Source organism: Notolepis coatsorum (assembly GCF_963971535.1).
Source record: "Notolepis coatsorum genome assembly, chromosome: 10".
NCBI classification, from domain to species: Eukaryota; Metazoa; Chordata; class Actinopteri; order Aulopiformes; family Paralepididae; genus Notolepis; species Notolepis coatsorum.
This window is the reverse complement of record NC_140174.1, coordinates 86,696,337-86,718,537: the sequence shown is the minus strand read 5'-3', so window position 1 is coordinate 86,718,537 and position 22,201 is coordinate 86,696,337. Positions and strand designations below refer to the sequence as shown.

General features: G+C 45.3%; 1 protein-coding gene across 1 annotated transcript in view; it reads right to left on the bottom strand.

The window, feature by feature from the left end:
* emid1 (EMI domain containing 1) overlaps positions 1-22,201 on the bottom strand; it is a gene marked incomplete at its 5' end in the record, with an annotated part of 178,656 nt that overhangs the window by 121,695 nt on the left and 34,760 nt on the right. The gene's annotated exons all lie outside the window — the stretch shown is intronic.

The window sequence follows — 22,201 nt, the reverse complement described above, 5'->3', positions numbered from 1 at the left end:
CCCCTTAACAATTGTATGTATTGAGCTGTACTGTACTGTACCCATTCTGCAATCTGTTAATAAAGTTTTCATTCATTCATTCATGGTCTGCATCCCCTTAACAATTGTATTGAGCTGTACTGTACCCATTCTGCAATCTGTTAATAAACTTTTCAATCAATCAATCAATGGATTGACACAACAACAATACACGGTAGATGATGAAGCTGATAATAATTGTCCTCCATTTACAGGGGAGATCAGAAGGTGAGCTTACAGGAGATACTGGTATCGAGCCCAGCTCTCGGCGTTGCTTCCGGCTTGGCCGGCCGTCGTACTAACACAATTGGCAGTGTTAGAAGGTGGGAAAGCCGGTGGGTGGGTCCTGGTCGTTGTAAACAGCGACTCCTACAGTTCGGTCGGGGCGCCTGCTCAGCGAGGAAATGGATCTAGGATCTAAGGGGGGGTAGTGTGATCCTTCCACACGTTACACCCTCTCAGTGAGAGTCCGCGCTGCCAGGTGAAAAGAAGCGGTTGATTGGCTACACATGTGTCGGAGGAAGCATGTGATAGCCTCCACTCTCCCAGACCGACTGTAGCGGGTAGAGTGCGCAGCGACCAGGAAGGGGATTGGGAATTGGCATAACGACTAACATTGGGATGGGAGAAAAACGGAGGAAAAATGAGGGGGGGGGAGATTTAAAAAAATAAATAAAAGGTGAGGTTACCGTCTTTGATCCATCATCGGCCAAGGGACAGAGGAATAACTAACAAAGCACGTCGCATGTTGTATAACAGTGTGATTTAGACTAGAGGACCAGAGCTGGAATCACCCACGTATTTCCCTAGTCTGACTAGGACTGATCATAATGGGCCCATTGACTTGTGTGGCTTTAGAGCACACACACACACACACACACGCACACACACACACACGCACACACGCACGCACACACAGGTGCTTAATGTACTGACACGTTCCGTTTTCAACCACTTCATAGTCCACACCTTCCTCTCCCCCCGGAGGTGTCCGTCGTGTTGTGAAGTGTGAAACCCACCGGCACCATGCCGTCGCCCTGGCAATGGCACCAACAAGCGGGCCCTCTGTGAGTATCGGGTCCCTCTCCAAACACAGCATACTCCCACAGAGTCCTGGATCCAAACCAAATAAATCATCCGCCATCTCTCTAGCAGTCATACATATCACAGCCAATAGTTGGAGGCGGCGGCGCGCAGGGGGGGGGGGGTAGACTTTCTTAATCCTTGGGGGATGGAAAAATCACAGCTTTTTGGCCCATAATGCCCCCGCCCTCCCCCCAACCCCCTCCCTCCCACCACCACCATGGATGCCAAGACAGTAAAGCGTACTGGGGGACCCGAAGCGTGCTGTACCCCAAAAATAGTTATGCTGATGGAGAGTTCATGAAACTGAAAAATCTTTCACAGGGTTGTTGTCACTCACTGTCCCCTTCGTTGCCGCCTGCGGCGCAGCTGTGTCTTTCCTGATCAGGCTGTGATTGAGTTAGACTTTCAGCAACAGGCTGCAAAGGGAGGGCGGAAGCTAAAATCCGCCAGGGTATCTGAGGTGGACAGAGAGGGAGAGAGGCCGCTAGTCAAAGAGTGGAGGAGATGTCCACTAAAGACGTCACTCGTCGTGTCGTGTCAAACGTGTTGGTGCACGGTTACAATTTGGCCGCATTTCCATCCGTTTGGTCCCCGAACACTCCACCAATGCACCACTGGATGGCTAACTGGTGACTTAGTTTACATATTATTAGCCTTGACAGCATCCAGGTTGTACTCTGACTCCCCGCTGTGGCTCCTGCTTCTGCTTCCCTCTCTGACTCTAAATGACTCTCTGCCAACCCCACTTCACCCTAACCAGGAGGAGGGTAGATAGTTAAAATAAATAAAAAGCTGTATGCTCAAAATCAGTAGGAATTTCTCGAGATTTCCGGCTGTGTGGGGAAAAAATACTTGAGGAGAACAAGGGACAAAGGCAGATGTGGCATTTGGCCAGAGAGGAGAGGGTGAGAGGAGAGGAGAGGAGAGGAGAGGAGAGGAGAGAGGAGAGGAGAGGAGAGAAAGAGAGGAGAGGAGAGGAGAGGAGGAGAAGAGAGTAGAGTAGAGAAGGAGAGGAGAGGAGAGGAAAGAAGAGGAGATGAAAGGAGAAGGAGAGGAGAGGAGAGGAGAGGAGAGGGAGAGGAGAGGAGAGGAGAGGAGAGGAGAGGAGAGGAGAGGAGAGGAGAGGAGAGAGAGGAGAGGAGAGGAGAGGAGATGAGAGGAGAGAGAGGAGAGGAGAGGAGAGGAGAAGAGGCAGGACAATAAGGTTATTTTACCATAGAGGTCACACAAGGAGGCTTCCCATGGGAAAGAGAGACTGTGGATCCCAGGACACAAGGAAGAGACATGAGATAAATGTGGTACAACAGCAAATGAGTGTGTGAGAGAGAGAGAGAGAGAGAGAGAGAGAGAGAGAGAGAGAGAGAGAGAGAGACCCTGTATTTTGTATGCAGATACATCCATGTGTCAAGATTCAGCTGAGACGGACGTTAGTTCACACCTGCCGTCAGAATGTGTCTCCACATGTGACCACTTGTGATGGGATCTTGCTTCCCTGCTCAGTGTGCAAATAAACACTTCACTACACGACATCACTAAAGATGCACAACGTGTGTTTCCATTACAATCTATTACATTTATTTATTTATATGAAATCCCTTTTGTTTAGAGAGACTACACAACTTTTCAAATGCTCCCCCATCCATGGAGTGGCATTTATGATTTTCATTATGTTGCACTGTTCGTCTTGATATGGGACTATCCACTTGTTATTTGACTCTATAACAATACAGAACTTCGGGGGAGAAGTTGTGAAATTTCCAAGCAACAGAAGGACAACCGCCGGGGGTTTGCGGCGATGACAGCTGATTAGGCCTATCTCATAAAAATCACATCGCACTTGCGTATTCATTCCATACTCCCACTGTCACTACCACACTACAGAAGGTTAACCCTTTCACTACCACACTACAAAGGGTTAACACTGTCACTACCACACTACAGGTTAACCCTTTCACTACCACACTACAAAGGGTTAACACTGTCACTACCACACTACAGGAGGTTAACCCCTTCACTACCACACTACAAAGGGTTAATACCGTCACTATCACACTACAGGTTAACCCTTTCACTACCACAGTACAAAGGGTTAACACGTTCACTACCACACTACAGAAGGTTAACCCTTACCTTACAAAAGGTAGTGTGGTAGTGAAAGGGTTAACAGTATAAAAGAAACGGAGGGGAAAAAAAGAAATATATATATACTTGGATTCATTCAAACTTGATTTTTTGGTGGAAATGACAGCCCGATATAGCCTATGGGCGTTTTGACAACACGGATAGAGCCAGCTTGTGCAATTTGAGAACCAAGTGGAGATGAGAAAAAGAGGAAGAGAGGGAGAGCAGATGCTTTCTCCGTCTCCGTGTTCACAGCATAGAATTATACAGAAAAAGGTTAATAGCCGCAAGACCCCAGAGGACATGACACACAGTTGACTATAGGCGGTCCTTCGATGTGGCCCAGGGCGCGTTCGTGTACACCGCATGCGCATGCTCTACGTGGCCATATGCGACCCCCCCGGGTCACCTCCAAATGGGTTCTGAGTAGGGCTGTCCGATATTATCGGCCGACCGATATTATCGGCCGATATCGGCAGTAAAATGTGATATCGGAAAATATCGGTATCGGTTTAAAAAAAGAAAAAACAATAACAATATTTGTTATATATATATCCAGTGAAATTATTAGTTACCTGAAATTATTCCGTTTTTTGGGGTGGGAAACCCTGCATATATCGGTATCGGTTGATATCGGTATCGGAAATTAAGAGTTGGACAATATCGGAATATCGGTATCGGTAAAAAAGCCAATATCGAGCATCCCTAGTTCTGAGCGATCGGATCCTCGATGCATCTTGGGTGCAGTCACGCCTGCAGTTAGACCTGACCGCTTGTGACCGGATCACCTGACCCAAGTCACATTTTGTTGCCAAGTCTGAACAGGGCCAGAGAGAGAGAGAGAGCGAGAGCGAGAGAAACAGTGACATTAATGAAGACAGAAGGATAAGACATTCCATGAGTTATAATCTGCAGCTGCCGAGAGTCAGAGCTATCATTGGACACAATGACACACAATAAAGCGCAAAAGATTGAACCTCTCTTCTGTACGATGTGACAGAAAAGACGTGAAAGAGAGTGCAGCACAATTTGCAAGTAAGGAAAAGGGCACAGGAGCACGACGAGAACAAAAACAAGCATAAGAAAAGGAGAGATAAGTAATAATATCAGTATGGTTTGTCCGAATTCTATTTCCTCACCATCACAGTGCTGTTGAATAAGAGCCTAAATGGAGGATATCGTGGGCGGCCCGCTGTGCTCTGGGTTGGGTCGGGTTCAAAGGACATGTCTGTGGATGGTGAGAGAGAGAGAGGAGGGACAGAGCTCTCCTAGTAGACTTGGCCAACGGGGCTCTTCATACCGGATATACGTCCTCACTCTGGGTCAGTGAACTCATAAAGAAAACATCTAGAGATCATCAAAGCACCCAAGGCCTTAAGGGGTTTGGCTAAGTGATCCTCATACAGCAGCAGCCACGGGTAAACCCAGAGAACCCTCGTCCGGTGCTGAACTGGAGGACAGGTTTTCAACATGTGGGCCTGGAACACCTGCAATCCTTGTGTGTGTCTGTGTGAGGTTGTGTGTGTTTGTGTGAGGTTGTGTATGTTTGTGTGAGGTTGGGTGTGTTTGTGTCTGAGTGAGGTTGGGTAGGTTTGTGTCTGAGTGAGGTTGGGTAGGTTTGTGTTTGTGTGAGGTTGGGTAGGTTTGTGTTTGTGTGAGGTTGGGTGTGTTTGTGTCTGTGTGAGGTTGGGTGTGTTTGTGTCTGTGTGAGGTTGGGTAGGTTTGTGTCTGTGTGAGGTTGGGTATGTTTGTGTCTGAGTGAGGTTGGGTGTGTTTGTGTCTGTGTGAGGTTGGGTATGTTTGTGTCTGTGTGAGGTTGGGTAGGTTTGTGTCTGAGTGAGGTTGGGTAGGTTTGTGTCTGTGTGAGGTTGGGTAGGTTTGTGTCTGTGTGAGGTTGGGTATGTTTGTGTCTGTGTGAGGTTGGGTGTGTTTGAGTCTGTGTGAGGTTGGGTGTGTTTGTGTCTGTGTGAGGTTGGGTATGTTTGTGTCTGTGTGAGGTTGGGTAGGTTTGTGTCTGTGTGAGGTTGGGTATGTTTGTGTCTGTGTGAGGTTGGGTGTGTTTGTGTCTGTGTGAGGTTGGGTATGTTTGTGTCTGTGTGAGGTTGGGTAGGTTTGTGTCTGTGTGAGGTTGGGTAGGTTTGTGTCTGTGTGAGGTTGGGTAGGTTTGTGTCTGTGTGAGGTTGGATATATGTGCCTATTTTTCTGTCCAAACTGTATGTGGTTTGAAGTGAAAATGACACTTCAGATGATATTTCAGGGAACAAAAGGGCAAAAGGGATTTGGGTATTCTATTTTCATATTCTATTTTAATTTCTAATGCAACTCCACTCAAATGGAGTCTAATGCAGCCCAATTAGAATTCATGAACAGGAAGATGTATTTCCAAAAGCTAGAAACCAAAAAACTCAAAACAATTCAAACTAAAGCAATTTGGAGCTGTGGGGCGGTAACTTTATGGACACATAAGTGCTTGTCTGAACCAAATTAGCTGTATTTTGTTTTGCAGTGTTATCAGTTCTAAACTAGAAAAGGCACCCTTGTTACACTGACAAAATCCACCTTTTCATTACCTATGCAGCGATGCATTGGTACACAATTAAATATTTGGAGGAGACATCATGAATGTTCATTAATACTGAGGGCCCAGGGGAGCTCCCGTAGCTCACCGCATATCTCGGCGCTATTTCTGCGTCGGGGAAAACCGTGCTCGTCACGGATCTGGGGGACACGAGTTCGATTAGCGATAAACGCTAAAAAAATAAATAAATAAAAATAAATAAAAAAATAAATACTGAGGGCCCATGGATAAGATATTTGGTGGCAGGGTTGGGCGATAATTCAATATTATCATTTATCATATCGTATCGGGATCATATCACTGATATCTTTGCTTATAATTATTAGAGATGTTCCGATACCATTTTTCCCTTTCCGATCCGATTCCGATACCTAAGCTTTGGGTATCGGCCGATACCGATATTTATCCGATACCAGTGCATAAAAAAAAAATTAAAAATTTTTTATATAAATTATACTTTTTTTTTTTTTTTTTTTTTTCAGATACTGTTATACTGTTTTTTTAGTAATAACTAGAACGTATGGTATTTATTCAACAACAGGTGATTGTATAGATTTGTATTAGTATCATTAATCAATGAGTATGGGCTGCAGCACTGCAGATATACCCTACTCCAATGATCCACACGGACATTAAACGGTGTTGCACTCGCTACTCAGTGGCTCTGCAGATATACCCTATTCAGTCTGTAAGCTAGTGGCAGACGTTCATGTTGTGATTTTTGATGCAAAATAAATATTCAACATTCTCTTTTGAAACTCCGCCTCAGACTCTTATCCTTTGGCACTTGCTGTACTTTGCTTGCAGGTCTGCAGCCATTATTGCTGGATTATGTGAATAGCACCAACTTTAGACACGGTAACGTTATCAAGCTAAGCTAACTGACCTAGCTCGCCTTCCCGCATCGACATTAAGATAACGTTAGTAATAGTCAGCTAACGCTAGTCCGTAGCTACTTAACTTAAATACAATTCACCGTGGGTGCATTATTGTTGATAGACGGTCACGGACAGTGTTAGGTCCTGGAGAAAGGACAGGCGATCATCTGATTTGATGTAACGTTAAAAGCGGATGTTGTTCCAACTAGCTATCTTTCCAGCTAATGCTATCATAACACCAGCCAAACACATCCCGATTCCCGTCCGAGCTCCCCGTCACACCGCACTGTCGGGGACAATGGAATTTAAGAAAGTGTATCTGCTGTTAAAATGACACAGCATCACACTTTAAAACATGTTCATTTTATAATCCTCACTCTCCGCAGGACTCGGCAGGAGATAAATTACATCATGGGATCGGAGGCTAGAATTTACGTGTACTCGCCGATACCGATACTAGCATTTTAGGCAGTATCGGCGGCATTTCCGATACTAGTATCGGTATCGGAACAACTCTAATAATTATGTCATCTAAATCAGGGAGGGGCAACTGGCGGCCCGCGGGCCGCATGCGGCCCTCACCGACGTTCCATGCGGCCCCAGGCCAATATTAAAAAAAAATAAAAAATAATTATATAATTTTTTAATTTTTTTAATTTTTTTATTTTTTTGTATTGTATTCGACTAAGAAGAGTTGGCAGTCGACTATGGCTCCTTTCGATTGATTAGTCGACTATTTGACTAATAGGGGTCAGCCCTAGTGTGGACATATGAAACGCTGTTGAAAGTGCCGTGCAGCAATATGGGGGTTTTGATAAACTGTCGGCTGTTGTTACCGATGGAGCACCGGCAATGAAAGGAAAACGCACAGGATTCGCCGGGCTTCTAAGGCAGAGTGGCGTTGAGTGTCCAATGCTGCACTGCATTATACATCAGGTAAGTTCGCTAACATAATTTCCATCTATTGTGGGTCACTATAATGACCAATGCGAGTCGAGTGTAGTCAAATTATATGCGAGAGTCGTTAAATCGTTTTTCTTTTTTTTTATCTGATATATTTAGGAGGCTCTCTGTGCCAAGAAGCTTGACTACTACAGCCATGTTATGGATTTGGTTACCAAGGTTACCAATCTAATTCGTGGAGGCAACAGGTCACTAAACCATAGAAAGTTTGTCTCCTTTTTGGAAGAGATGGACACTGATTATGGCGACTTGCAGCTACACACAGAAATCCGATGGCTGAGCCGTCGGAAAGTACAGGAGCAAATGCAATTCAATGATCGGTTTGAAGATTTCAACGGCATGCAGTAACGGATGCCTATTCATTAATTGGAGCCACACGCTTCCGCGTTTTCCCTGATTGGCTGCGACACGCCCCGCGGCAGCGCGGCAGCCGCAGAGCAGAGCTCTGCCGCGGAGCGGAGCAGCAGAGCTTGCGGCATTATGTAGCCGTAATCCCCAATGTTTTTCATTCGACGCTTAGCTCAACTGGTATGCCGCCGTGCTGTGGAGCCTGCGGTGCGGTTGGTCACAAGTTTAAATCACTTCAATTTTTTTTTTTTTTTTTTTTTTACAGGTATCATCTCTCGCTATAAACGTGCATTCTTCCGCTGGTTAAGTTTAGGCATTCTTTCGGAGTTGGTTAAGGTTAGGGTTAAGTTAAGGTTAGGCATTATTTCGGAGTTGGTTAAGGTTAGGGTTAAGTTAAGGTTAGGGAGGGTTAAGGTTAGGCATTCTTTCGGAGTTGGTTAAGGTTAGGGTTAAGTTAAGGTTAGGCATTATTTCGGAGTTGGTTAAGGTTAGGGTTAAGTTAAGGTTAGGGAGGGTTAAGGTTAGGCATTATTTCGGAGTTGGTTAAGGTTAGGGTTTGTCACAGAGAATGCCTGTCTATCTTTCTTGACGTGGAGGATGCAGCCTATTTCCGCACTGCCGCTCTCTCGCGCTGCCGCGGTCACATGGGCATCATGGCCAATCAGAGAAACGCAACGCACTCTTCCGCTGGGATTAAGCTACACGCGTCACGGATAGCGCTGTTTGCCGGCCCCCTCACCGCTACAGTGTCAGAGCAGCCCCCACCGTTGCAGCTTGAACTGTGCGAGCTACAGTCAGATCCTTTTTTTCAAGCAAAGAGAAATGAGAGGGGAATTTCGTTTTGGAAACTGCTACCTGAGCCCCGCTTCCCACTCCTCAGGGACTTTGCCCTCTCTATGGCCAGTATGTTTGGGAGCACATACATATGTGAGAGCAATTTCTCAAACATGAAGCACATCAAGTCAAAGGAGAGAAACAGGCTGTCGGATGAAACATTATTTCATCTGATGCAGATTGCATGCACAAACATTGAAGTTGACATTCCTGCTATTGTGCGCCAAATGGAGAGACCACAAGTGTCTCAATTAAAGACAGGGGGGAGGAGGAGATGATGAAGAGGTGTAGAGGGGGGGAAGGAGATGATGAAGAGGTGTAGAGAGGGGGGAAGAGATGATGAAGAGATGTAGAGAGGGGGGGGGGGATGATGGAGAGGTGTAGAGAGGGGACCATTATTATTATTATTATTATTATTATTATTATTATTATTATTATTATTATTAATTAATTATTATTATTATTATTATTATTATTATTATTATTATTATTATTATTATTATTATTATTATTATTATTATTATTATTATTATTATTATTATTATTATTATTATTATTATTATAACCATTATTGACCCACTGTGGGGCGAGGGTGAATGTCATGCCAGTTTGATAAAGGGTCAATGGGAGGCATGTAGTATTGCACTTTACTTTACTTGCACTTTACTTGTTTACTTTTGTAGTGTTCAGATAACACTAATAACACAAACACAAAGCAGCATTCCTGCTGCATTTCACTACAACAGTAAATCAAAAGTGCAATAATAAATGATTTTGTTAAATGTATACACTTTTATCCTGCTACTAAACAAAACATTCCTGAGTGCTTCATATCCATAACATGTGTTATAATGTTTTGTTTAGTAGCAGGATAAAAGTTTATACATTTAACAAAATCATTTATTATTGCACTTTTGATTTACTGTTGTAGTGAAATGCAGCAGGAATGCTGCTTTGTGGTTGTTGAGCAGTGGGCTTTAAGTTCATACATTTATTTTATTAGAAGCCTTAATTATAATTGATCATTTTTGTATATATTTGGGGTTACACAGCAATACTTTTAAATTCAGCTGTTTATAAATTCATAAAGTTGAAATTGCATTACTAAATGCATTTGAAATGGAATAAAAACAAAGTTACAACAAATTATAATTGTTTATATACCTTGTGACTATTAGGGCTATTTGAGTGATGGGGTACTACTGGCGGGACTGCCGATAAACAATGCGGCCCCCCAGATTGATTGTGGACATTTTGTGGCCCTCACCATATACAAAGTTGCCCACCCCTGGGCCCTGTTTCTTGTACCTGGATAACTGAGTTAGCCGGATAACTTTAACTGGATAACTGAGTTAGCCGGACTTTCCGGTTCCCTGTACGTGGATTTTCCAAATCACCATGACAACAGATCCAAAAGTTTGAGCCTGGTCGAAAGCAGAGTTTAAGTTCAAGTTAGCCTGACCCATCGCCACGCCCCCGCAAAGAAGTGACAGCCCGTTTCCTGAAACTATTCCCACAGTCTACGATCTGCATTATACCATTCTGAATTACGTTTTTGTGCTCCATTCTTCCAGAGGGGGCTTTTGAAATGTAAAATAGACCCAAAATGCTGATACTAAATTCACTTTGTCCTAAATAATGCACGTTATATATACCGTGGCGACGGTGGCGCCCGCTCGTGCGATGTACACATTATGTGGTTATTTTAATTGTAACTGGGATTAAGATGTCTGATGAGATGCGCTGTTTGACGGATTTGAGAAATTGAATGAGCCGTTGACGTCACATTAATGAATGAGGATAAAGAGATAAACTTCATTCAAAACAAAGGATATTCTAAACACGGGTCTCTCGTTCATTAATGTATAAACAATGAATTTATCTCATCTGGCACAGTGGTGCAGCGGTAGTGCTCAAGCCTGCCAACCCAGCGACCGGGGTTCAAAACCCGGTGTTTCCAATATGATTTTTTTGAATATAATATTAATGATTATACGCCAAAGTAGCCTGGTTTTAAGTTAAAATATTATAAATCTACATGCATTGAGGATGTCATTCTTTATATAGCTCTCAACGTGCACCAAATTGAATTATTCCTATATTGCAAAAAGACGGAGACGACTAGGGTCTCGAACCCCGGTCGTCTGTGTGAAAGTCAAAAGAACAACCCGTTAGACCACATTGGAGATAAGTTAAAGATTGACTATACATCAATCAATGGGTAAGAGAGCCGTATCGTAATTCTGTATAACAGTTAACTAATTATTTTCGCTAGCAAGATCTCATTTGATTATTCAATCCAGCAGGCAAGTTTAAAGAAATATAATCTGATTGATTGAGGTAATGAGGGACTTAAAATTAGCCTATAGATAACGCATTTAACTTGTCGGCGAGGCGATTGAGCTGTATTGCAATCTGTCAATAAAGTCTTAAATCAATTAATCAATCAATGCCGTTAGAGAATCAGGATCTCTGCCATCGATACGTGCTGGCTTTTCACCTAAAGCGGCCGCGCGCATTTAGCCTGAGTCGCAAGTCTGGCTTGAGTTAACGAGACTGAATCCACCTTCGTGGAACAGGAAAATCCCGGCTTCAAACATCGGGTTAACTGAAGCTGGATAATGACATCTTGATCGACTTAGTTGAACCACGTACAAGAAACAGGGCCCTGATCTAAATGAACGATGACAACCACATATCAAGTCAAAGAAAAAAAGATTTTCAATATTTGAGGGGATATATTTGAAAATAAGTTACCTGATTTTGGTTTGATATCACAGTTCATATGATCGAAGTGGTTCAATGTGATGAACAGCAATTGCATTATTTACCTTGTGATTTTGCATACAAGAACAGATATATATCGATATCCAAATGATGATTGTGATCGCACAGCCCTATTTGGTGGGATTAGAATAGAATAGGAATACTTTATTCATCCCGAGGCAAATTTGGCACTACAGATCACTCACAGTAAACAGTAAACATTTAGGTAGTCGAAAACAAAAGTCACGAATAAAAATAAAAATAAGACTAAGAATAAAATACGGTCCGGGATATACATTTTCTATGTTATGTATATACATTCTAATACAAATTCTCATTGGAGTTACACAATCATGGAATCGTAACACTGGAGCGCCCCAGTCGTCTCCGTTCCCATGGGTACAGGAGCGCACATACGGGTGAGGTTAGGGCAAGGTGGTGATGGATGAGGAGCGAGGGGTCCCGCGAGGGCCTCCGGCGGCCTGTCAGACCATGACTAGACAACCACAGGAGGAGCAGAGGCGGCCAGAAAAGACAGGAAACACAGTAGCAGCTACCCTCTTAACCCTTCACTCTGCCTGGCTCGTACAGTCATTAAAGAGGACATGGGTGAATAAATCCTGTACTGGCTAAACCATAGAGGGCCTGTCTGACTCCTAACTCCCCCCCCCCCCCCCCCCTTCTGTTGAGGTAATCATTGTATGGAGGTGTTGTTATTCTGTGACCAGTACTACCTACCATAGAAAAGTATGCTCTGTATGATAGCATGTACAAATGATAGCATGTACAAATGCTGTATATACCATATATATATATATATATATATATATATATATATATATATATATATATGTATATATATATATATATATATATATATATATATATATATATATATATATATATATATATATATATATATATATATATATATATATATATATATACATATACATATACATATATATATTTATTCTCACCACATATATACCTATCCACAGTACACCTGTCTGTATTTACCTGGACATATTCCCTTTACATATCTGTAGATACTATATCTATATCTGTACATATCCTACTCTTACTAGTTACACTGCTGGATAGTATGACTACTAACATACTGTATTTACGCCTGCATCACTGTACATACTACAACTCTGTATCTGATTAGCACTACACTCAGTCAGTACATTGTATATTGTTGTTGTACTGTACATTTGTACTCTGCTTGGAGGCCAAACTTATTTTTCGTTGTACTGTACTTCATACCGAACCCCATCTTAGCCCCCCCCCCCCCCCCCCGCTGTGCCTAAATCCCCTTGACCTTGAGCTCGCTGCCTGCAGAGTTGACAGTCGTTACGGTCGCGCGGTGACTTAGGAATGTCAAACCGTTCACGGTCCCTGCCTTGTGAGGGACCCTCCGTCCTATAAAATGCTATTGCCACTGTGGCTTTGTTGACACGTCATAAACATGCCTGGCTTCGTGGATCAGGCCAGACACAGCAGGTGGACTGAGACCTATAGCCTACGGCTTTTCTAATGTCACCTCAAACCCACTGACCCCACCATGATGGGGGTCTGACAAAGGCTCTCCGTCCGTCCGTCCATCTGGTTCCCCCGCCACGACTTTCAAACAGCAGCTAACCGAGTAAACTGTAAACTAATCTCCTCATCTTAAAACAAGCCCCAGATGCGGCGGAGGCCCACAGCTGCACATGTTTAGTAAACACGTCCACCAACCTCTGCCAATGAGTGACAGGGGAGGTGGGGTAAGCAAGCTAGTAGACCGAGGCCGAGACCCCTCTCCGAGCCACCTGGACAGTGGACACGCCCGCGATAGGCTTCACCCAACAACAAGGGCCTCTTCAGCCAACCCCCCCCCACACACACACAAACACTCTCTCTCTTATAACCTGACAGCATAAATATTTATTGAACAGGGAATGTCACCTCATCATCAAGCGGTGACTAGACTCTGAGAGAAAACACTTGAAGTTTGACCAGGAGGAGAGCAGAGCTGGTGTTTAGTCTAACCGGTTCTCTCTCAGTTCCACCCTCATCAACAAAACCACCACAGATCACTTTGAGCTGCATAGCAGAGAAAAGCTAAACTAAACAAAACATGCTTTCTGATATTACACCTGACCATTCCGTGCCCCCAGTCTTTCACCTGCCCTTTCGTTCCTCCTGCAACCTCTATTCAGATATACTTTTTATTGCACATGTAAAAATCATTGCTCCCCGTTCCCTAGACCTGTCCTGTCTGTCATCGCTACTTAAATCCGCATAAGAGCTGGATTTATGGTGTCAAATTCGAGGACGACTAACGATGGTGGTTTGTCAGTGTCTGTCTTGCTCGGAGCTTAGTTTCGGATCCTCTGAGAAGTCTGTTTAGATCTTCAAGAACCTCGCTCACAACTGCGCGGAGGAACGGCAGATGTTTGGAGCCGAGAGGTGCCGGCTGGAGCACAGAGACAGTCCCGCTACCGGGGAGCCGCCGAAGGGCCACACAGAGGGACAGAGACAGAGAGAGGAGGACAACAATGAGAAGGGGGAGTGAGCCGAGACAAGTCTGCTGACTGAACAGGAAAAAGGAACCCGACTGTCAGGAAGACAATAAGACCTAATGGATGGCGATGGGAGAGACTCGGAATGTCATTAATTGAAACATACTTATAAAAAAAAAAAAAAAGTGGGGGGGTTGTCTTTATAGGTGGATATAATAGGCGTTGAAAATAAACATAATTTTTTTTTGAATGAATGCAAATAGACAAAAAGATATCACACAGAGGTTAAAAAGCACGTAATTTGTTATACTTTATAGATTGTACTTTAGTTTGTATATTGTATATTTTGTATAGTGTTTGGTCTTTATTCTTTTTACTGTATGTTGCAGTCTCAGGGGGCTCATACAGAACCAAGCATTTCACTGTAATGTATGTGACAAATAAAACAAAACTTGAACTTAATCGAGTTAGTCGAAGAGGCATGCTGTGCGCAATGACACGGAGATAGATACCCATACACATGCCCTTGGTTTGGTCCGGCGATACAAAACGTACCTTTTCTGATAAATTGACTGGTGAGACGCCTGCTCTCTGTTCAGCTGGGTCCCGGTTGAATAGGTCGTCTTGTAAAGCCCGGTTCTCCAGGTCCCGTCAGCAGAGGTGGTCAGCCACAACAGCAGCACAATCCAACGGAAACTTTTTCGGTAAAGCACGGACACACATTCCCTTTGACAGAGTCCCATTTCCGTGGCGTCAAAAAGTACTGGCTGAAAAGTTTCTAATATACGCTTTACCCCAATTGGAAAGCAGCCGGTTATTAATAATAATGCGCCCAGCTCGGGGAAAATATGCGTCAAAGACTAGGCTGCTGGTGGGTTACTGAGAAGACACGCATCCCATCATCTTAAGTAGCACACACACACATGCGTAAACTGTAGAAAACAACAATCAAAACACTTTAGACAGTCGGATTATTCAATTTGATACAACTAGCTAAATCTCTATACCGACGACAGGGAAAATATCGCCGTTAGGTGCAGGGGGAGAAAAAAACTACCGACTTCCCCAAGAGTGGACAGGGATCCGACAGACAGCCGCACGTCAAGCCACTGGGTATATTGTGTCTGTTTGTTCTCTATCGGCTCTGCCTCCCTCCGTCTGTGCGCATTTCAAGTCGAGCCTCACACAATGGGCATGAAACTAGTTTTATAGGCACCTCGAGTCTTTTTAAAAGCACTGCCTGCGACTCCTCTCACCCTGCCCCGTTTCAACCTTTCACCGCTCTCAATGCACGCTTGCAGCACATTACGCAGCATTGCATCTGTTGTAAATTAATTATCAGCAATGAACCGCCATGGGATGGCAGAAGTCCAATCTGAAATCATTAAATTACGCCGGGAAGGAGTGGACTCACTGCACAAGATTAAACTGTATCCTATTTGGGATTCACGTCAGTGCATGGTTTCAATCACGGTTGGAATAATCTAATTTAGGGACTATTAGGTTCACACATCATGCTTTAGCCATTCCACACAACGACGTGCAAAGTGACCATTATGCACTTTTATAATGCTACTTTTATAACACCTCTAAACATAAAGTGAGGTCCATGAGAGTGGTGTGTTGTCATCATCAGAAACAGTGGTCTCCGTCCCTTCTGCCCCCCCCCCCTGCTTCCAGAGCCTTGGTCGTGCAGTGCCCAGGGGCGGTCAGGCTGCAGGGACATAGCTGGGGTTGCTGTAACCTCCCTCTGCCCACGGACGTGGGAGCTGCAGGGTTACACAGTGCAAGCAGCCAGTATAACCACACGGCTGCCGTCCTGCTCCAAGCCAAACACCTGGCAGTGCGAGCAGCACAGGCTGCAGCCAGAGATCTCTTATCACGCGGTCGGGGTGACTACACACTTCTCGGGTCTCTCGGTGGGCAGAGCTGCAGCGTGTCTCCCCGGCTGCACAGACAGACGCTGGAGTGTGCGCGCAAACGTGTGTGCGCTATAGAAGGTTTTCACGAGCCTATATTCTGCTGGTTAGTTGGAACGGGGCTGTGAAGGCTGAGATACTCTGGCACAGGAGGGCATTCACACTGGCACAGGAGGGCGCCATTCACACTGGCACAGGAAGGCATTCACACTGGCAGAGGAGGGCATTCACACTGGCACAGGAGGGCATTCACACTGGCAGAGGAGGGCATTCACACTGGCAGAGGAGGGCATTCACACTGGCAGAGGAGGGCATTCACACTGGCACAGGAACGGCATTCACACTGGCACAGGAAGGCATTCACGCAAATTATGTGTTGGCATTTCATGTTTCAGGGCAACCTTGGCATTTTACCATGCAGCACGTGACGACGGTGCCAGGCAGGAACTGGAGCAGTTTAGGGTTAAACGTAAATCCCTCCAGTCCCAAGCAGCTGAAAATAATCCTGGCCTCTAGGGAGGGAGGTGGAGGTTGTTTAGATTTCTTTCTTTCTCTTTACCTTCCCCTCTCTGTCCTCCCGCTGTTCATTTCCCTCCAGTCTGTGAACAGAAAGGGCTCCTTCACCTATAGTTCGGGTGGACATGCGTGACTAAAGTTCCTAATCCGCTGTGTCCGTTCATTAACATAGATAGCCCCTCTTGTCTACGGCGAAGGCAACACAAGACTTTTTACAGCCCTCGCCCGCTCATAAAAGTGTCCCCCACTCCTCAGTGGCCTTTATGACAAGCCATACCGGTGAGAGCTACCAGTCCTCTCAGTCATGTCCTCTCAGGCCTGTCCTCTCAGTCCTGTCCTCTCAGTCCTGTCCTCTCAGTCCTGTCCTCTCAGTCCTGTCCTCTCAGTCCTGTCCTCTCAGTCCCGTCCTCTCTGGCCTGTCATCTGTCCTGTCCTCTCAGTCCTGTCCTCTCTGGCCTGTCATCTGTCCTGTCCTCTCAGTCCTGTCCTCTCAGTCCCGTCCTCTCTGTCCCATCCTCTCTGGCCTCTCAGTCCCGTCCTCTCTGTCCTCTCTGTCCCGTCCTCTCTGGCCTCTCAGTCCCGCACTCTCAGTCCTGTCCTCTCTGTTCTCTCTGTCCTGTCCTCTGTCCCGTCCTCTGTCCCGTCCTCTCTGTCCCGTCCTCTCTGTCCCGTCCTCTCTGGCCTGTCCCGTCCTCTCTGTCCCGTCCTCTCTGTTATCTCTGTCCCGTCCTCTCAGTCCCATCCTCTCTGTCCCGTCCTCTGTTCTGTCCTCTGTCCCGTCCTCTGTTCCGTCCTCTCTGTCCCGTCCTCTCAGTCCCATCCTCTCTGTCCCGTCCTCTCTGTCCCGTCCTCTCTGTTATCTCTGTCCCGTCCTCTCAGTCCCATCCTCTCTGTCCCGTCCTCTGTTCTGTCCTCTGTTCTGTCCTCTCTGTCCCGTCCTCTGTTCCGTCCTCTCTGTCCCGTCCTCTGTTCCGTCCTCTCTGTCCCGTCCTCTCAGTCCCATCCTCTCTGTCCCGTCCTCTCAGTCCCATCCTCTCTGTCCCGTCCTCTGTTCCGTCCTCTCTGTCCCGTCCTCTCAGTCCCATCCTCTCTGTCCCGTCCTCTCTGTCCCGTCCTCTCTGTTATCTCTGTCCCGTCCTCTCAGTCCCATCCTCTCTGTCCCGTCCTCTGTTCCGTCCTCTCTGTCCCGTCCTCTCAGTCCCGTCCTCTCTGTCCCATCCTCTCTGTCCTGTCCTCTCTGTCCCGTCCTCTCTGGCCTGTCCTCTCTGGCCTCTCCCATCCTCTCTGTCCTGTCCTCTCTGTCCCATCCTCTCTGTCCCGTCCTCTCTGTCCCGTCCTCTCTGTCCCATCCACTCTGTTCCGTCCTCTCTGTCCCGTCCTCTCAGTCCCGTCCTCTCTGTCCTCTCTGTCCCATCCTCTCTGTCCTGTCCTCTCTGTCCTCTCTGTCCCATCCTCTCTGTCCTGTCCTCTCTGTCCTGTCCTCTCTGGCCTGTCCTCTCTGGCCTCTCCCATCCTCTCTGTCCTGTCCTCTCTGTCCCATCCTCTCTGTCCCGTCCTCTCTGTCCCGTCCTCTCTGTCCCATCCACTCTGTCCCGTCCTCTCTGTCCCGTCCTCTCTGTCCCGTCCTCTCTGGCCTGTCCTCTCTGGCCTGTCCTCTCTGTCCCGTCCTCTCTGTCCCATCCTCTCTGGCCTGTCCTCTCTGGCCTGTCCTCTCTGTCCTGTCCTCTCTGGCCTGTCCTCTCTGTCCCATCCTCTCTGTCCCATCCTCTCTGTCCTGTCCTCTCTGGCCCGTCCTCTCTCTCCCATCCTCTCTGTCCTGTCCTCTCTGGCCTCTCCCATCCTCTCTGTCCTGTCCTCTCTGGCCTCTCCCATCCTCTCTGTCCCGTCCTCTCTGTCCCATCCTCTCTGTCCTGTCCTCTCTGTCCTGTCCTCTCTGGCCTCTCCCATCCTCTCCCACTCGCACTCTCACCGCTTGAGGACAACGCATTAAAGAGCTCAAACGTGAAGGCAACTCTCAGTCTGCTAATTCTTGGCACGTACCACGCCTGTGTGCCTGTACACGTGCAATGGGGTGTCTTTAATGGCCACTAGTCGCCAGGTCACCTGTGTAACACAAATTATAAATTATATTTTTTTTTTATTATAATTATTTTTATTTTTTTTTGCCAGGCCATTGTTTCTAGTTGTGGCGGCGGCGCGGCGCGATAGTTTTTAGATAACCAGGTGGGTGGGGAACAACCAGGATTTCACTGGCTGCCACAGAGTTGGAGAACTATCTGACTCTCTCCCTCACGCGGACACACACACACACAATGGAGCCGTGCTGCCGCTTGTGATTGGTGGAGGCGGGACCAGGCGATACAACTGATTGACCATGGAGGCGGCGAATGGAATGGCAGATGGCACACTCCAAAAGGAGTTGTTAAATCTGACATTACAAAAAACAATATGTGGTGGGGCTGAAGTTGAATAAACAATTTATGAAAGAGAGAGTCAAAATAATTCCAAGATAATTCAAAGATTACACACCTTTGCCACATTGGCTACAAACATAATCACTGCAAAGTTATCAAAAAAATAAGAATCTGATCAGACACAAGGGTTAAGTTGTTGTTCCCTTTCTAATTTCCTCAAACATCTAGTCTAGTTAATGTGATCAATATTATTTGACAATTGATGCTTTTTGTTGGAAATTTCAGTCAGTGAGCTCATACTTTGAGCAAATTTTATAGTTAAAATGATTGAGACAACGCAATCTTCTGTCTTCGTTGTGCATGCATGTGTGTGCTCACCACACGTGATACATGTGTCACTATTCTGGCAGTGGCTACTGTTATTATAGTATTGTAATGAAAGGTCTGTTATTTAATGTTTGTGTAAAGGGCTATTTTAAGTTTCAAGTTCAAGTTTCAAGTTTCTTTAATAGTTGTCATACAGAAGTACAGAATACTTTCATACAAAATGCTTCTTACTGTTACGCTCCAGAGACTGTGCTAGACAAGATAGTATCAAATAACATAGTATAGCATGTCATTTAGAAGAAGAAAATTAGGTCACAGTGTTCGGTATAGACATATGTACAATGTTCTGAGTTACCATATAATATACAATACTATGCAGTGTACTAATGTACAGTACTATATAGTGCAAAGCAGAAATGGGAAATGGGATGGGTAGTGCATCAGTAAAGTGAATATGGTATTGTGCTCTTGCCTTGTTTGAATAGCTGGAGAGAGTGGTTAACTGTATTATAATAGTAAATATATGTTGTGCTCTTGCTTTTTTCTTTTTGAAGGTGGAGAGAGTACCATTGCTAGTGCCACAACAGTTTTATTTGAGGTTCATAACAGTCAGGGCCGTAGCCAGGGTTTAGAAATTAGGGAGGTCCATTTATTTTTTTGGCCCAGACCGGCCCACTATAATCGGTTGGACACCACCCACCAGTACACCATCCTTACGGTCCCCTTAAATATGCGTACCTACTGTACTATTCCCCCCCCCCCCAACCCATTACAAAGCTGGGTAGTAAGTGCCATGGACAAGTGGACCAGTGTACTCACTCGCTCTTGGCTGAATCTTGTTTTGGGTGGTGATGTAAAAACACCTGCATCATAGCAGGCTCAGGATGGGCAACGTAGTCTATAGCCTGTTCATCCCTGTCTCTCTCCTCCACAACCTGGCTTGACTAGACATAAGGAGAGAGATGATTACAATTAACTGGTACATTCAGGTCCAGAATTGTTGGAATCCCCTGACAAAGATGTGCAAAAAGCTGTACAATTTAAACAATACCATACTGGTAATGAGAAAATAGTTGTTTATTCAATGAATGCATGGAACAGTTCCATCTTATTTCATTTGATACTAACTACTCAGTTCATACCGATTTCAAGTATTCAAATATCAATGATGAATATTGCATAAGGTTTACACAGTTAATAGATCACCTTCTTGTTTTATATTCATCTTATATGGCAATTAAATCAATGGTGTGTTTGTTTTGGGAGTTTGACCTATGTGCCTACCACGTGAAGGTGCATGATCAATGGACAGCACAAAAACAATTTGTGTAGGTGGAGACTAGAGCTACCAACCTACCACAGATAGTAATAAGTTATTAAGAGTAAGTAATCCATACCATATATATCCTAATAGTTACCTTATTACCATACTTGGCTGAAAACAAACTTTGCTGCCTGTTGTGAATGTGTTTTTCCCTGTAGGCTAATACATAAGTAGGCATAAATTTTTGCAGTTGAGGAAAAATTTGCAGTTGAGTAGGCTATAATGTGCTGTGTTTTTATGTCTTCCATCGAGGACCACCTTGGAAATAAGTGTTAATGCTTGTTAATGAATGCTTTTAGGTGATATCCTCAGGAATACAAATTGGTCAAGATGATTTGTTTTTATGATGTGTTTTTAATTTCCAAATAAATCTAATCAAATAAAAAAGCAGTTTTTGCAGTTGAGCTACTGGTGTTGTATATTATACAGCCTTTTCATGCATCTTTATCAAGGGAACCCTTATCCTAACGATTTAAAAAATAATATTATGATGATACGATATGGACCTAGTAGTTGGGTCATCTGTGGAACTTCGTTTCTCAATGGATTTTTTAAAAAGGCGAAAGGCGGGGGAAATTTGTGAGAGACCAAAATCCAAAATCGCTGCCGTGGAAATAAACTTTTTAATGGTTTGACCTACAATGATGCACAATACATGGTACCAGCCCCCTCTCAGTCATGTACCAGCCCCTCTCAGTCATGTACCAGCCAGCCCCTCTCAGTCATGTACCAGCCCTCTCTCAGTCATGTATACCAGCCCCCTCTGTCATCTACCAGCCCCCTCTCAGTCATGTACCACAGCCCCATCTGAGTCATGTACCAGCCCCCTCTCAGTCATGTACCAGCCCCCTCTCAGTCATGTACCAGCCCCCTCTCAGTCATGTACCAGCCTCCTCTCAGTCATGTACCACAGCCCCATCTCAGTCATGTACCATAGCCCCATCTCAGTCATGTACCACAGCCCCCTCTCAGTCATGTATACCAGCCCCCCTCTCAGTCATGTATACCAGCCCCCTCTCAGTCAGGTACCAGCCCTCTCTCAGTCATGTACCAGCCCCCTCTCAGTCATGTACCAGCCAGCCCCCTCTCAGTCATGTACCACAGCCCCCTCTCAGTCATATACCACAGCCCCCCATTCAGTCATGTACCACAGCCCCCTCTCAGTCATGTACCACAGCCCCCTCTCAGTCATGTACCAGCCCCTCTCAGTCATGTACCAGCCCCCTCTCAGTCATGTACCAGCCCCATCTCAGTCATGTACCAGCCCCCATCTCAGTCATGTACCAGCCCCCCTCTCAGTCATATACCTGCACGACTGGCGGGGGGGTGCTTAGTAAGAGATGTGATTGGGCCAGCCCAGTGTCAGTCAGTACCAATGGGCCGATGTCTCAGCCTAGTAGTGGGCCGGTCGTTGACCAAAAAAAAAAAAAAAAAAAAATTATAAAAAAAAAAAATATATCATTTTTTTTTTTTTTTTTAATAGTTACAAATAGTTACCGAGGTCCGGACCTCGGTGACCTCATAGCTGGCTACGGCCATGATAACAGTACATTGTACTAAGCAATTGTTGGCTCATTAGTTTGTGATTCACATGCACTAAAA